This window comes from Pteropus vampyrus, unplaced genomic scaffold, assembly GCF_000151845.1.
Source record: "Pteropus vampyrus isolate Shadow unplaced genomic scaffold, Pvam_2.0 Scaffold24, whole genome shotgun sequence".
NCBI classification, from domain to species: Eukaryota; Metazoa; Chordata; class Mammalia; order Chiroptera; family Pteropodidae; genus Pteropus; species Pteropus vampyrus.
The window spans coordinates 6,939,406-6,956,874 of record NW_011888805.1 but is presented as its reverse complement, the minus strand read 5'-3'; the positions used below and the strand labels follow the sequence as shown (position 1 = coordinate 6,956,874).

Here is a 17,469-nt window from a genome sequence, read left to right as displayed (position 1 = left end):
CAAGCTTTATTTTGAATATGTCTTTTGTTTAATGCTACAGAATTACATCTTCAATGATGGAGACAGGTCTATAGAAAAAAAAGAACCATATCTAATGGGTAATGAAATGCAATTTCACAGACATTCTTGGAACACTTCCTGTAATAATTCTGCTTTGCACTTAACCAATTTATTTACTTAATGTGAAGTTTGCAAGAAAACTAAAATCAGAGAAATAAAAATACCTAGGTCGTTTTCATATGTAAAATATCAACAAAACATAAATGCACACAGACATACAAAAACTGGCACATTTTGAAGAATATCAGGGATGTTATTTGATAGATCATTTTGAAACGTGGGTTAGCATCACAACATTCCTGTAAGGACTCATTTTATTATATCAGTGATTGCAAGAGAGACTAAACCATAGGAGACTACTTCCAGTTATAAATAGGTCACGTATTCATATACATAACCCTTTTCTAACAACTGGAAACTTAAGCACATAATTTGGCATATTTTTACACAAGGAAAATATTCAAGCAGAAGCAGAGGGAAATAAATATCCTCTACAATTCCAATCCTAAAATGGAAAAACAACCTGAAACTTTCCTATGAGTATTTAAGTAAAATCTTCTCAATATTGCTGCTAGGTAACTGTGGTTACTACAATACTTTGATTCAAGGAAAATACTAGGATGACATCTGGACCTGGAGAATAATAGAATCTTCCTTTTTATCTTCACCAATGACGAAACACTAAACAGATGATAGTCTTAAAAACGTGTAAGAGAGGCAGATATTCTCACTTCAGCTAAATATGATCCATGGATTGTGTAGAGGGGAGCTGATAAATTAGGTCACTTATTTGTATGAGTTCAGTGAGTATGTTGTGTTCTGAAGCTATATTTCCAAATGGCTTGAAAACATTTTAAAAAATGACTGTTTTGCACCATACAATACTCATATGGAGGGTAATTTTACTTTCTGTCTCAGATCCTACATAATTTCATTGTTAGCCTTCACTTTCATAGAATAAGATTTGGAAGAATTTCATTGGTCCTCTAGTCCATCTTTTTGCTTACATATATATTTTTTGTCTTAGCATTGCTAAAAGGATATTATAGCATTTCATCTTGAAAATCGTTAACTACTTCACAAAGTAATATATTTCATTAAAGGAAAATGTAAACAAGTAAAAAGTAGCATGATGTTGAGCTAAAATTCATCACCATGTGTATATTTCTTATAACATTTACCACTTACTATTACAGTTCTTTTAAGTTCCTCCAATTCTCTTAAGTTCTTAAGCCTGCCCCTCTAAGATAAACAACATTCTTTAGGAATTATCTCTTTAGCACAGAGAATAAAGAGTTTATTGTTTACAATAACTCAAATATTGCATGTCCACAAGAACACCCAAGCTTATGTTTGCTCTTTTAAACTCATCACACTGTTAATGAGGATTGAACTTGTTTACTAAAACCTCTAGTCCTTTTATAAATTGGTTTCTGTTATCTTGATATTCTATATGCCACACTTAAAAATTTATCATTAATTATACTTATAGCACTTTTATTTTGATGGAGAGTTCACATAGAATATTGTTTCTAAGATACTTTATGTTAACCATCTGTCAAAGTTTTGTCTCTCTTGCCAATTTGATAATCATTTTTTGTATGTCTTCCTTCAAAAACAAAGAACAAATATCAATTAATTTAATCTACAAGTTTTCATTGACTGACCAAGAATCGACCAAATTATACTATAATGTAACCTGAATTTAATTCTGCACAGAGACCCATAGTGTATCAAAAGGAGTGAAAAATAGAAAACATTGAAGCAAACACCATCTTTTAAATTTACAGAAAGTGAGTTTTAGAGTAATGAGTTGGCTTTCTTAATATGGTTAAACAATTGTTGAAATCAAGCTATAATATAATTCTTTGTAGTATCCTATGTTTCGGGGGAAAAAATCCCATATTCTTATACTAGATTTATGAGCTATGGAAGTTAATTATAGTTGGTTATTAAATTATATTAATTTATCTAGATTTTAGATAATAGAGCTAATAAGAATCCTATTACTATTATAGTCTCTTTGAAAAAAGTGTGCAATGCAAATACCTTATTTTCCCCTGCTGATTATCATAATGTTTCTTGATGAATAAATGCATCATATCCTGATGTTCCATGTTAGAAGACAGTGCAAGAATATCAGTTAAAAAATCCTTCTCACTTAGTACTTGAAAATAAGTAAATTAACTTTGGGATCTGTCTCAACCTCAGAACATTCTGACCTCAGAAACAGCTTTATCACAATATTGGCTGTTGGCTTAGTTGTTGGAATAATTGTTTCGTTAAAATTGAGGGAAGAAGCAAAGGAAAGTTCATGATTTATTGATTTGTTTTTCTGGCTGGCTTGAAATAAGTGAAATGGTATCAATTCTCTATGCATATATTGATTCTTATATAAAAGGACTTGTAAGAGGGGCAGTGAATACTGTTAAAACTGGCTAAAAATGTTTCTTGATAAACCTTATGAAATTTTCATGGGGTCACTTTTATTTAAGCACTACGCTCTTGCTTGCGTTATTTTCAAAGAAAACAGTAAGCTAATTTAAGGCAGGTACAGCTCTTTCTACTTGAGAATCCAAAGGAGTTAATGGTCCTGATGGGTTGACAGTAAAGTTCCAGACTGAAAACCACAATGACCGATTCAAGTTTCATAACTTGTATCTAATCCTCATAAATTCTTAAAGTTAATTAATTTAAATTTTTAATGAATGTTGTTGCACTAAAGAAAAATTGGAACCACCAAGCTGATGTTTCCTTCATCTGAGATTTTTTGCACATTGCTTGAAATGTTCATCTTGCAGCATTGTCAGTATAGAAGTGGGGATATAGAGTGATCATTATAATGCTTAAAACGCAGTATTTTCAAGAATCGTTTTTGAAAAACACCTTTAACTAGTAAAGTAGAAATAAATAGAATTCAGATTTTCATTTCCATTTTAAAATTTAAAAAAAATCTTGATCCATTCACAAATTTAAGAAAAAAAACATAGATGTATGCGAAGTATACTGGATCTATCACAAGATTACATTAATGCATATAAATGAATATAAATCTGGCAACAACAAATATAGACCAGTACATATTGGCATTCTTGCCTCAAATACAGTCACATGCCTCTTAAGGACGGGAATACATTCTGAAAAATGCATCTTTAGGTGGTTTTATTGTTGTGGGAAAGATCACAGAGTGTACTTACACAAATTTAGGTGTTATAGCCTACATGCCTAAGCTATATGATATACCACCCTCATGTATGCAGTCCGCTGCTGAAGAAAACATCATTATGCAGCAAATGAATGTATGAGAGTATTGCTGCTATCCATAATGTGATTTTCTTTTGGTAAAGTTTAAAACAACAAAGTACAATTTTCTCTAAAATTACCTTACATTTGTTTTTATTTTTTGGAAAATTCAGTGTAAATTAAGCCTGTAGAAACTATCTGTGTTTATATGTAAAATATAGTTCAGTTCTAGATTCAAATAATATAGTCTTCTCACCACACCTTGCATGAATGACTGGAAGATAAAAGGTCTTGTAGGAACAGAAAGTCTTTATTTTTTATGGTAGTCCTACTCATTGCTGGGCATCTGATATCCCAGGCTCCCTCCAATGAAATGTGTGTAGTATTCCAGAAAACATTTTACAACCAAAAATATCCACCTAAATTTCTAAAATTTCCACTTAGTGTGGTTCTACTCTTTATGAAAATTATTGTTTATATTTTATGCTATAGATTAGATATGCTATATTATAGAAGTGACCAAATGAATGGAATCACTGCCATAGTATCATCATGAATACAACTAAGAACTGAGACCTTGGAGAAGAATTCATAAAGATGAAGCTTTTAGCTTAGGAAAAACTGAACATCTCCAGAATGTAATGTGCTCCTGGTAAGCAGAGAAGTACAGCAAACATTAATTATCCAATAGCAATTTGACAAAAAGCAACTCTTCCACTGAATGGTCAAATTTCCAAGAATAAGTGAATATAACAGCATTTCTTCAATTTATCATTTTTAGTTATTAATTTACAAAACAATATTTCTATAGCAATTTATATTTTCCTGACATCAGCCAATTGTCATTTTATTTAGAAAAAATTTTGTGTAATTTTTTATAGTGGATATTGTTCATATCACAAGTCAAGGATTTTGTAAATGGTAGGTGTTTTATTTCCATAATGTTTTCATTCTCACCTACATTCTTTTTTGCATGTGTTGATTTACAAATGTCTAAGCATATGCTCAATTATTATCTGTATAGGTAATTTTAATTGCAAACTGATTCTATAACTAGTAACAATTTAACTAAATTTATCTTCTATTAAGAGTTCTTCCTTTCAGTGTTCTTGGTAGTTATAAGCACTTGTTTGTCTTACATCCTTGGGAATGATGACTTAGGAGCATGGCTATGTCTAATTTATTGAAACTATTTTCTAAATTCTATAGCTCCTTGTCATAGTATTCTATAAGTAAGTGCTCGATGAATGGGTCTTGCTTCATTCACTAATATCTGAAACTTGAACCTGAAGCAAATTTGACAGACTATGTCTATGCTAACCTTTTAGGAAAATAACCCGCTGGGCCTGGCATATCATGCAGAGAAAAAGAGCAACAAATTAAATTTCAAGTTCAATGATTACCATCATATATAAAATAATCAGTCAATTGCACTTTTACTCTAATTTTCCCATTAATTGCGTGATTGTCATGTCACTGGACTACTCAATGGATCATTTTTAATGAATTGATTGGTCTATTTGAGAAAGTATCTAATTCAAAATCTTCTTTAATTTTTATTTTCCCATAGAATTCAATGTCTACTGGAACTGATTACATCATCAGATAAATTTAGTCTGAGCTAGACACAGCCTATATCTCTGATGTCAGAGCACTGAGATACAGAAAGGAGAATTAGAGGAACTAGGATCCCTAATAAAACGGCTGCTGACTCTTTTCTCTCCGCGAATTTCTTTTTTTTCTCCTATATTCTATTCATATCTCTTTCTTTTTTCTCTTTTCCTGTTGCTTCAGAAGATTGAGAGATAAGATTCTTTAGAATATTTACAGAATATGAGGAGAATAAGATGTGCCAAAGAATAAAGATGTTTCTACCATTGTTGCTGCATCAGATATATAACATGGGAGAATCATGACAAATACGTACCAGAGGAAGGTAGTGACTGTGTAAAGGTGACCATTTGCCTGTTTATAAACCATCTCAGCTACACTGAAGTAGAAATTGAATTATTTTATGTACTAAGAGTTGTAAAAATCTATTTTTATCCTTATAAGAGTCTAACATTAGAGAAAGTAAGTAACTGTTTGTTGAATTATTAAGATAAAAATAATTCTTCTCTTCAAAAAACATTCATGAAGAAAACTGCATTGTACTAAGGTTGGAAAGATCCCAGGGAGGGCAATGAAAAAAAATTGATATTTTTGCTTTTTTTTTTTTTTTTTTGCTTTTTTGTCTGTTAAAATGCCCGATTGAAGCAGTTTCACTGTCTTTTCAATGTGGAAACAATGATCAAGCCCATCTTATTTTTGTCTCTAGCCTGAGATTCCTGGAATTTTGCAATTCTAAATATAAGTGGAAAACTAAAGTACCTATTGAAAAATCCTACATTTAAAATGTAGCTTTACACAGTATGTCTAGAACACGTGTTTGAGAAACTGAAAGATAAGTCATCTGACAAACATTTTTATAATCTCATTTTTAATGAAGAAGAAAAAGCAATCTTTAAAAAACAGAACTATATAATTTTAATTCATATTGCCTTAATGGCTGAAGACCAGAGGCAAAATAAACCAAACAGGAAGAGAAAATAGTACATATGGGTAATATGACTTTGGTAATGTTACTAAGGAACCATAACTTCTGACTTTAATAACTTTAATATGATTCAGTTTTCAATTTTAACATTATAATGACTCACATTCCTAATTATCACGTTTTTCTGCATATCACATTCCTTGTTCTTGGGATTGTTGCTAGCATTATTTCCTAGTTAGCACATTTATTTTATTTTTGTCTCTTAAAAACAGTCAAACAAAATTTTAGTATAATAATTTTCCAGCCATAATTTGCATGATTTGCTTTAAAAAATTATGTTCTTGGGAAGAATGCTACAACTCCCAAACATTTTATTTCTTCAAAATGTTTAGTGTTGTATTTTCTCACTTTTATTCATATGCATTTATAATTGATTTTAAATAGCCAACATAATCAAAAAATTAAACATATTAAAGAATCTCTTTTCCACTCTCTGTTTTCTTAAGATTTGTACATTCTATGTAAAGAAAGATTAATATTGATTATCTGCATCATATGAAGTCATCTTACCGATGATCTGAAACCAGAAATAATCATCTATATTTTTTTAAATTTACCTCTGGGATATATAAAATACTGCCTCTAAATCAGATTTTCCTTCTTAAAAATTCTTAAGGCAGAAGTGTTTAAAATATGTTATTTAAATAGCAAAAATATCTATTACACGAAAATCTTACACAGAACCTCATGTATGAAAAAGATCAAAGTAGAGTTGCTCTGGATGGATCAGAGGGCTGTATTCTGCTATATAATTTTCTACTTTTCTCAGAAGTAGCTTGTGAAGATACAAAGTTAATACAATGTTACACAAAACACTGTAAGAAAGTCAGAATCTGTTGTCAAACTTAAAAAAAAAGGGACACGATATATATATATATATATATATATATATATATATATATATATATATACACACACACATACACATATATATGCCTTACTGATAAATTGTGCACCTGAAACTTGCTGGATTTTGTTAACCAATGTCACCATAATAAAAAAAAATAATTTTTTTTTTAAAAAAGGATTTTCTTGGCTTATAAAACAAAAAAAAAAGCATGGCTTTCTCTGGCCCTTGACCTGCAGCCCAACCCACCCAATTCATTACAGGCTTCTACAAAACTTTGTATTTCCCTCTCACCATTCTCAAATTTTAAATTTTACTTTATTAGTTGGCCTGTCCATAAATTCAGACAGTATCCATCATGGATTTTACACCTGCATTTGTTAACACCACTTTCGACACACTAAATGTTTGCTAAATGAATGAATTGGGAGACCAACAAATAATTGATTAAATAAATGTGTAAATTAAAAAATAAATGATATATGTGTAAATCAGTAGAATAATTAGTATGAGAATGTTCAGTAATACTAATTTGCTACTAATAATTCATTTGTGTACAATCGAACCTACCCATGTTTTTGCTCGTGCATCTGTAGCCTCAGTAATATGGTTTCCTTCCACATGTGTAAAGAAATTCCTTTACCTATAATTTGGATTTGTCATCTTTTTATGTTTTCAAGAACTTATTTGTTATGACTTATTCTTCTCTTTTTTATTTTCAACCTTTCCTCCACTATTATTTACCTCCAGAAAATAAATATACTCGTTTGTTCAAAATTAAACACACATGCACACGCGCGCACACACACACACACACACACACACACACACACAGAGTTAAAAGAAACATGTTCTCTTAACTCCATTGCCATTTTTTCTCATCATTCACAGTCAAGCATGTAATAGCATTGTAGACTTTTTCCATTACCACTAAACTACCTTTCATTTATTCTTCAACCTGCTGCCTATGTCTTATCTATTATCACTGCAATGTGTTATTTTCGCCTAGATAAAAATAATATGAAAATAACAAAAATTGTCATGATGACAACAATAATAATAACATGGTACAGAGCACTTCCCATGTACCAGGCATTGTTTTAAGTACATGTTTACATTTTCATTTAATAGTTATGATAACTCTGTGAGATAAGAACTGTGATTAGCTCCCTTTTTTGAATGGAGACACAGAAACACATATATTGAATGAAGACACAGAAACACATATAACTTAAACAAATCATACAATATTAGTGGGGGAGTCTGGATCTGAATTAAATCAGCAGACTCCAAAGCCCGCACTTTCAATTACTAGAATGTAGTGACAGTCACCAAAGGTTAAGAAATACTTTGTGAATTCTTTCCAGGTCTAATATGTTGATTAAATATTTCTTCTCTAAAATGTATTCTATTTTCTAAATTTTGGTGAAATTTTATGTCTTTTATTACTTTTTTCTCCCACTGGTAATTCCTTTTAAACTTTTGTTGCCGGCCGTTGAATGTTGGTGTTTGTAAAAGTTATACCTTAGGCACTCTTTTTTTTTTTATTCACACACTTTTTTTTTTACTAGCAGATCTCATTCCTTCCAGAGGCTTCAGTTACCATCTCCATGTAAAATACTTGATAATCTACAGTTTTTATTCATTTAGTATTTACAAAACTAAAGATAGTATTTAACAACCTCGGAATATTTCCACTTTGGTATTTCTTGGTCCCCAAATTCTAAATGTCCAAAGTGGACTAATAGACACAAAAATTAGAATGACCATAATAAAAAAATATGTTTAAGATTATAGAGAACTAGTTGGACAATTTCAGTGAAGAATTAGAATATATGCAAAAATAAAATAAAAATTATAGAGATGTAAAATGGAGAGACAGCTTCATGTTTGCTACTGGGCCTTGGAAGAGACTGGATGCCTAACCATGGTATTATAAGACTCTCATTCAGCCTGATATACCCATCACTAACTGGGTATTATCTGACCAATAGCCAAAAGTTGGGCATGCAGAGAAAAATATTTATTATCAAGTGGAGATAATACATGAGACTAAGCTGAGGCAAGTTTGAAAGCTATAAGCAAATTGTCTGAGAAGGTAAATCATATTTACTTGTCACTGATTCCTGCTATACTGCCTCCTCTCTCTCCAACACTACCTATGCCTTCATGGTCTTTACAAATAGTTGGCTAGAGAATTAAAAATTGAACCTTATTAAAAAAATGGGTCACCCCAAATTAAATGACTGCAGCATTAAAATGTTACTCTGGGGTGATTTTAAAGCAGAGTGATAAAAGAAAATCGTTCCAGCAGGCAGAATTTTGAGCAGTACAATCTTTTTTTTTTTTTTTTCCTACTTTCATTGGCAATTTCATTTGTCTAGAAGTGCAAATGTGCAATGACTCATAGGCAGTTACTAACAGTTTGGCTGAAAGGTCAGGGCCTTGGAAGAAATAGTTTGGAAAATTGGAAGTCTAGAGAAAAGGTATGAGGATAAGTCTTTCAGAATTAGCAGAGAATTTGAAGGTATTTATGTCTCAGATGAACAATCACCAAAGGACATTCACTGCTGAGAAGGCTCTCAATAATAAATAGACACAATGACACTGATGAATGTCAGTTTCTTTCCCAGGCCACCACAGTACTTGGTCAATGGGTCTGTAACAAAGTTTTATAGTGTCAGGAATAGAGACTATTAATAGATTCAAAATATGTTCTTTCTTTTACCAAAACTGATCATGCCACTCCTAATGCTATATGCCTAATATGCCAGTAGAGAAACAAATCTTGAGCCCCAGATATGACATCATTCCCTAGAGGTACCAGCCAGATACTTGGTGGCAAGTAGCTAACATTGGACATTTTCCTCATGAAGGGAACAGGATTCTTCTTCACTTGGATATGCACTCATTCTGGATATAGATTTACCATAGCGACCGGTAATGCTTCTGCCAGAACTTCTACCATCAATGGACTCATGGAATGCTTATCTATCATTATTATATGCCACGTAATATTGCTTCCTATTAAGAAATTTATTTCACAGAAAAAGAAGTGAAGCAATTGGCCCAGGCTCACAGAATTCACTTGCCTTAGCATATCACAAAAAACAAAAAACAAACAAAAAAAAAACAAAATTATTGTCTAACAGAAAGATGAAATGGATTTCTAAATAAAGTGCCAGTTGGAAGATATGCTCAACTGAATCATAAATGATTGATGGTTGCTGTCTCCATTATTGGCAGAATATATGGGTCTGAGAACCAAGCAGTGGGAGGGACTTTGCTTACTCCTGTACCTAACAACCCATTTGTGGAATGTTTGCTTCTTGTCTAAATAGTTTCAAATTCTGCTAGTGTGGAAGTCTTTTTTTTTTTTTTTTTCCCCTAATGGAGTACTACTGTTCTCAGCAACACAAATTGGTTTCATTGAATTGGTAAATGAAACTACTATGTCACCATTTTGTGTTCCTTATGACACTGACCCAACACATTGTAAAGGAGGTTAGTATTCTGGTTTAACTGATTGGTCACAATTATAAAATAGATTTCCAGTTTTACAGTGTGGGCAAAAAGAAATATGTATAGGACCAATGGGAGTTGCTGCGACTACTTTTATATGTAGTAGTAAAGATTAATAATATGATAAACAAAAAATGTAGGAATTTCGAGGATTTGATTCTTTCAGAATGATAGTTTGGGTCACCTACCTACTAAAATATTTACCAAATGAGATTTTTTTTCCAAGAGCAAAAATATAAGGAACATGTTATAGAATAAAGAAATCATAAATATTAAAATGGTCATTTCCAGTTACTGAAATATAGAATATAGTTATTTTATAGTTTCTCTTTGCTTGTTATACATATAATTTTAATGTATATTAATTAAATTTTTCCCTTTTCCCACTTTTTATTTTATATAAAAAACAGGTGGTTACTTTTAGAATTTAGTCTTCAGATAACAGAATATTCAATAGAAATGTTTCTGAATTTAGTTAATGATTAATATAGCCAGTGATGGCTATTGAGACAGTGGGTCTCATCATTTTGGTGAGAGAGAAAAAATTTCATAGTTGTATAAAGGAAAACACATTTTATTAGATAGAATCATAGAGTGTTTTATTTGCTTCATGAAAATTCATACTATCTGAAGGGCGTTTGCTAATTGAAGAGTCAAAAGGGTCGACTATACCCATTATTAAAAATGCCTCTCATCTCGTAATTCACACTTCTTTCTTTGTGGTACTAGAACTGGACTCCATAGATACGTCTTTGTCAGTTTTTCTTAAGAGAGGGTCCTTGAAAGCCACTGTAAAACTAGAGAAGCCAGAAGCCTCTTCCTTTATATATCTGGTGTGCTATTTTTCAACATGACAGCTAATACAGTAGCATCTGGGAAACCTAGTAACCCTCACTTCTGCTGTCTACATGAGTTGTGACCACTTTCTAGGATGTTTCTCTGTCACCAAGCAGGTCACTCCTGGAGAACAACTGTGGTCAACCCTGCAGAAAGAATTTCCACTATCATGTAGAGTTACTTATGAACTACAGCAAGTATCACTGATAATCTGTATGTTCTATGGCAGCCACACTCTTGTCAAAAATATCCGAATCTCTGCATTAGTGGAAACCTCATCTAAGTTCCTAGTTCTATCAGTGTTTACTCTGTCTCTCAGCCCTAGAGGTAATAGCTGCTTTTTTAACTTACTACTTCAAAACCACTTAATACTCGTTTTTTTCATCCATTTTTAGTAGTTAACAGACATTTATATTAAAATCTACCCACTTCTATACTTATATGCTTTCCATTTCCTGTTTCCTGACTGACACAAATACTAAAGAATTTCCTCTGGAAGAAATAAATGATCCTGTAAGGAAGCACAGGAACCAAGAAAAGCATGAGAGGCAATGAATGGGAAGTGTGAATATAAATGCATACTGACTGCATCATAATGTTTTGTGAAGTTTCTAATATATGAGGCAAATAATTACATTCCAATAATAGTACAAAAGGTAGAAGGAGCATTAATGCAGTCAAGTGATTCTTCAAATGTTTGCTTTTTTCAGGAAGAGAGTACTATTTTTATTAGGTTTTAATAAGAAGATGTATATTGTACTACAGAAGATAAATCATAAAACAATAGTATAACTACATATTTAAAGAGCTCTATTGGAGAAGAAACATTCATGATAATTATAATAATACCAATAATACTTGATAATTACAGAAATAGCTGATCAAGTAGAGAAAAAGAAGTATATAGATGGAAATAAAAAAAAAAATGAGAGGATGTTAGACCTCAACTCTGATACAATAATTATTAAAGTTAAATGGATTTTGAAACTTCAATTAAAAGACAAATATTGTAATACTGGAGCAAAGTAAAAATCAGACCCCAACTCAATATTGATTTCTTCAAAATTCAGGATACAGAATTATACATAAAGTAATAACTAACTAAATAAAGGACAAACAATGATATCTAAAATAAATCTGAAAATTTCAGACAATATATGGAAAATTTAAAAATGATAAAAAATTCAGCTCTTCAGATTTAAAATGTTATAGACCTATTTACATTCTCTTACAATATATAAAGTAAAATTGATAGAACTGTGAAAAAACTAGGCAAACACACTCTCATGGTGAAATTGAAAAAATCACTCTCAGTATCTGACAGAAAAAAAGCAGAAAAAAAGAATCTATAAGAATAATGTTTGCTGTATTTTATAGATATCCTTTATCAGTTTAAAGAAATTCTTCTATCTTTGGTTATTTAAGAAAATGTTCCTTTAAAAAATCATAATACAAATTGAATTTCACCAAATCGATTTTCTGAATATTTTGAGATGATTATTTTTCTTTTTAATTTTTTTAATGCAGTAAATTCAATTATTGGTTTTTCATTACTGTTAAACCAACCTGGAATTCCTTAAATACAAATTGATCATTATAATGCACTATTTTTTAATTCATTGATGAATTATTTTGTTAATATGTTTATGATATTCATAAAACTGGCCAGTATTTTTTCTTTACTCTCTGTCAAATATTAATATCGATATTGTTTGTCACATAAAATGAGTTAAAATTGTTCCTTCTCTTCTATTTCCCAAAAGAATTTGTGTGAAATTATAATTGATTCCTTAAAATTTGGAAAAAGTCACCTAAAAACTTTCTGAAAGTGATTATTTATTTCAAGAGAAATTTTTAATAAACAATTGAATTGTTTAAATGATTATTAAACTATCTAATTTGTATTTTTTCTTGAATAAATTCTGGCAAATTTTATTCTTCCCGGGAATTTAATTAGTTCTTCTGACTATCAAAATTGATTGGTACAATGTATTTCAACATTCTATTTTTACATGTTTACTATCTACGATTTATCAAATTTATACACACTTTTTTACTTCTAGTAATATTTTTGTCCTTGTTCTTTTATTTATTAATTTTGCTAGAGTTTTGATTATATTTTTAATTAAAGAATGAAGATACTTTTTGCCTTTGTTAATCATTATCATACAGTTTTCATTCTATTTTGGCATCATTTGCTCTTATCTTTAGTGTCCTACTTTGTTTGAATTATTCTAAATTCTTTATGTTGTTGCTTAGCTTACTAATTCTGAGCTTTTCTGCATTCTATACATTTTTACCTAGTATTTTTATTTTGTTCATTTCTCATTATTTTCCAATTTTTATTACGGTTTATTTTTTGGTTCATGAGTTTATTTTTATTATGGAATATTCTAAAGTCCTCAACTTAATGAATGTTTACAAATTTGTGTCCATTTAAGGAAGTTAAATTAATTATATAAACCATTTGCACTCCCCCCAGGTTTCCTAATACCTTCCTTTAGTAGATCGCATCCCCAGACCCCTGTCCATTCCGGTATATAATCTTTTAGATCTGACTTTTTGCTTATTTCATCTATGAGATACATCCGAGTTGTTGTGTGTAGCAGTAGTTTAATCTTGTAGTTATACAATATCTCATTGTATGAAGGTGGCACAATTTATTGATCAATATTATTGTTAATGAATATTTGAATTATTTCTAATGTTTTTGTTCTTAGGCATTATGCTTCTATGAACATCCTTGTATGTTTCTTTGGTAAACATACCATCTTTTCTCCTGGGAATATAACTAAATAGACATAAAATTGTGGAATATGTATATACACTCTCATTCTATTTTCTAATATATATCTCATTCTATGTATAAATATATATATGTAGTCTATGAATATATTGTGATTAGGCAATGCATTCTATATGTTGCTAAAATTATTTGGCATTGTCAATGTTAGCTATATGACTATTGCGTTACCAGTTTTCATATATGTTTTTTGATTGCATGTATTCTCTAATTGGTAAATGCCATTAGTTCAGTCTTGTTAATTATGCTATTAAACTCTACTATGTTATATCTAATTATTTCTGACAATTTTATCTATTTCTAGGGTACGTATTAAAGAGCATCCACTAAGTTGGTGGATTTGGCCATATTTCCTTGAATTTCTGCCAAATTTTGCTTTAAATATTTTAAAATTATATCATTAGCTGCATTCTGGTTTTGCAATGTTAAACTCACTTGTGAACTAAAACTTTATTCAATAGTTAACTTTTTTTATCTTTAGTCACCGTAGTTTTGCTTGTGTGACTTTTACTCTAACATTGACTTAACTTCGACAGCATATTTTACTTAGTTTTTGTTTAACATATATTTTTCTAAACTTTAAAATTAAAATTTCCATGCTCTTATATATTAGACTTATCTCTTGAAAATAGTATATCCATAGATTATATGTTTATATCAGCTTGAACTTCATTTTTAAAGAGTTTATTTCATTCTCATTTACCTTGATTACTAATTTGCTTATGTTTATATCTACTTTATCAGCCATTTATAATATTTTTTTACCTTAGAAAATACCTTGAACAAGTTTACATGTCTCAGAGAATTTCTGTGTAAAAATTATTATATCTACACTGCACATATGTTAGCATGATTAATAAACTGTGGATATAATAATCTAGTAACAGTTGTCAATTGTTTTTTTAATAAAGAGTAATGCTTGTTTTCTATTGGTCCATTTTATTATCATGCTATTTATGTAGGCTTTTCCGCCCTATGACTAGCGTAAGTTAATAATGTAGATAGTTGACACTCCAGTTTTTCTTACTTTTTAAAATTTTTAACTTACTACTTATTTTTTAATCCTCCAAGTTGACCTAACAGATTAGTCATGAATTTCTACTATTTACAATTCTATAAGGTTATGTACTCTAAGATATGTAAAAGAGTTTTCTTTTTTTTTCTTTTCTCTTCTTAAACCTAAAAATGGTTTTTCAACCAAACTCTATTGAAATCAAAAAAGCAAGTATGAAGTTTGGTGTATCTTTCTTGACATTAATCTCTTTCCTCTTCAAATGTTTTATAATTTGGAAAGCAAATATTTAAATAACTATTCAATTTGCTATTATTTGATGTTATTACAATATAAAATGGGTTGATATGGTTGAATAGTAAAATGACTAAAATAAACCAAAGTCATATGTTTAAAATTATAGTCAAAGATATAATTTAATAAAAGAATTTGAAAAAAATTTTTCTAAGTGATATGACAGATTCAATATATCAGAAAATGATTATGCACATGTTGGTTACATGATTTTTTTCATAATTCTACATACACATAAAAGTTATTTTTAAATCAAATATAAAGAATGAAATTTAATTAATAAGTATAAGATGTGTGCTTGCTTTTTCACTGGTTTAAATTTACGATAAACACATAATTTTTATTTTTAACTGAAATGTGACATTTCTGTCCTTGAACTCAATGACTGTTAAACAAGCAGAAGTGTGCATAGATGTGTAAAAAGTTAAAAAACTGCATCAAAATATGCAGTGCTTTCTTCTGACTAGGATGTTCTTTTTTCACAGAAATATAGAATTTGTCTAGAAATAGATTAATAACTCTAATCTTCAGTGAGTGATCAGACTGCAGGTCACAAAATACTTCCTCTTCTTTTAAAGTCAAGTTTCAGGCTGAACAGACATGTCAGAGAAAGGGTCTATCACTCTGTTGAATGTTTGAGTTGAGAAGGTGGAAAAATACTGCTCAATGTTCTGCACTTCTCCAGATGTTTTTCAATAAGCTTTGGGACCCGCTCATATATTTTCTCATTCCAAACCCAAGCAGCAGTGCAAATGTTTCAAGATTTCCTTGTGTGACACAATTTTTAAAATACAAATAATTTTTTAAAGACATAATTTTTCTAATTTTAAATACAAAAATCTTGTCTTATGAAGTAAAATAAAAGATCCCCAAGACCTGTTAAACTGGATCATGTGATAAAAAATGTCTGCCAATTAGGCTGGTTTCTGCAGCCATTATTCATCTTCAAAGTAGTCAGCAAAATATGGCCTACAATTTTCTTGTAAGTATTCCTATAATATCCCTGTCAGCTCAAACTCCCTGTTGGGAACTCTTTCTCCATCAAACCACTAGATTATCTTGTGTAGCCAGAGGTGTGTATGTATGTTCTTTGTCCAAGTTTTTATACAGTTTTTAAAAGATTCTTGAGTGAGTTAATCTTGCTGCAATAAACTTGATCATTTTGTGCATGTGGCAACATTCTAGACATCTTATTACTTCATTTTCATGAGTTAGTTTTGTTTCGTTTTGTTTCTACATCAGAAGCTATCTTTGAGTCTACGGCCATGCTACCCTGAACAAGCCCTATCCTGTCTGATCTCGGAAGCTAAGCAGCGTTGGGTCTGGTTAGTACTTGGATGGGAGACCACCTAGGAAGACCAGGTGCTGTCGGAGTAATAAATGAAAAATAAGGGATTGTAAGCTGACAAGTTTCTTGCAATCTGTGAGGTCAACTAAGTATTGCCTGGCCTAAAAAAGAATTAAAAAAAAGAAGCTATCTTTGAACAGAGATTTGTTTTATGACAAAAAAAAAAAAAAAAGAAGCTATCTTTGAACAACGATTTGTTTTACTACAGTTTTATGAGAAGTAAAATTCAAGGAGTCAAGGAGTCAATCATTGATGGGCACCTTAGTGCAGAAGTCAATGCACTTTTTTCAAAACAGAACTTCTGTTCAAAATATGAAGATGTAACATTAAATATATGTAGCCTATTGCTTGTTGGAGCCATTCTTTGCACAGGGAATGTTACTGTGAATTTCATCATCATTTACAAATATTATAAATGCGACAGAATGGCATTTATTGGTGAAATCTATCGACTCATCAACCTGGATAATGAGGCTCTTGTTTTTCAGTTTATTACACAAAAACTCTTCAAAATCCTGTGGCATTTCATCAATACATTGCTATTCATATGCCTTGAGAGTGGAAGCTTTTCAAATTCTCATTCAGCATCTTGTCTTAGCAATTACCTCACTAAAATTTTATACACTGGCATTATTAGGTTTTTAACAACTATGTGACTTATTTTATGAAAAATACTCTCTGCTACTAAAATACCTGGTCCTTTTTTACAGGATAAATGTTTTAACCAAACATTTATTTTTAGATTCTAAAAGCCATATAAAAAATCACTATGATAATTTGTAAAATAGTTCTGATTTTTAAATGTGTCTTTAATTTTTTCTGGAAATATTGTTGCATCTTAGTTGCCACAAGAGACACAAAGAAATATGCCAAGTTGGATCGGAGCCCATGTAAAACCCCTGATCCA

At 30.5% G+C, this 17,469-nt stretch overlaps 1 pseudogene; it reads left to right on the top strand.

Annotated features, from left to right (window-relative positions):
• Positions 1-16,469: 16,469 nt before the first annotated feature.
• Positions 16,470-16,588, top strand: LOC111737175 (annotated as a pseudogene).
• The last annotated feature ends 881 nt before the right edge of the window (positions 16,589-17,469 follow it).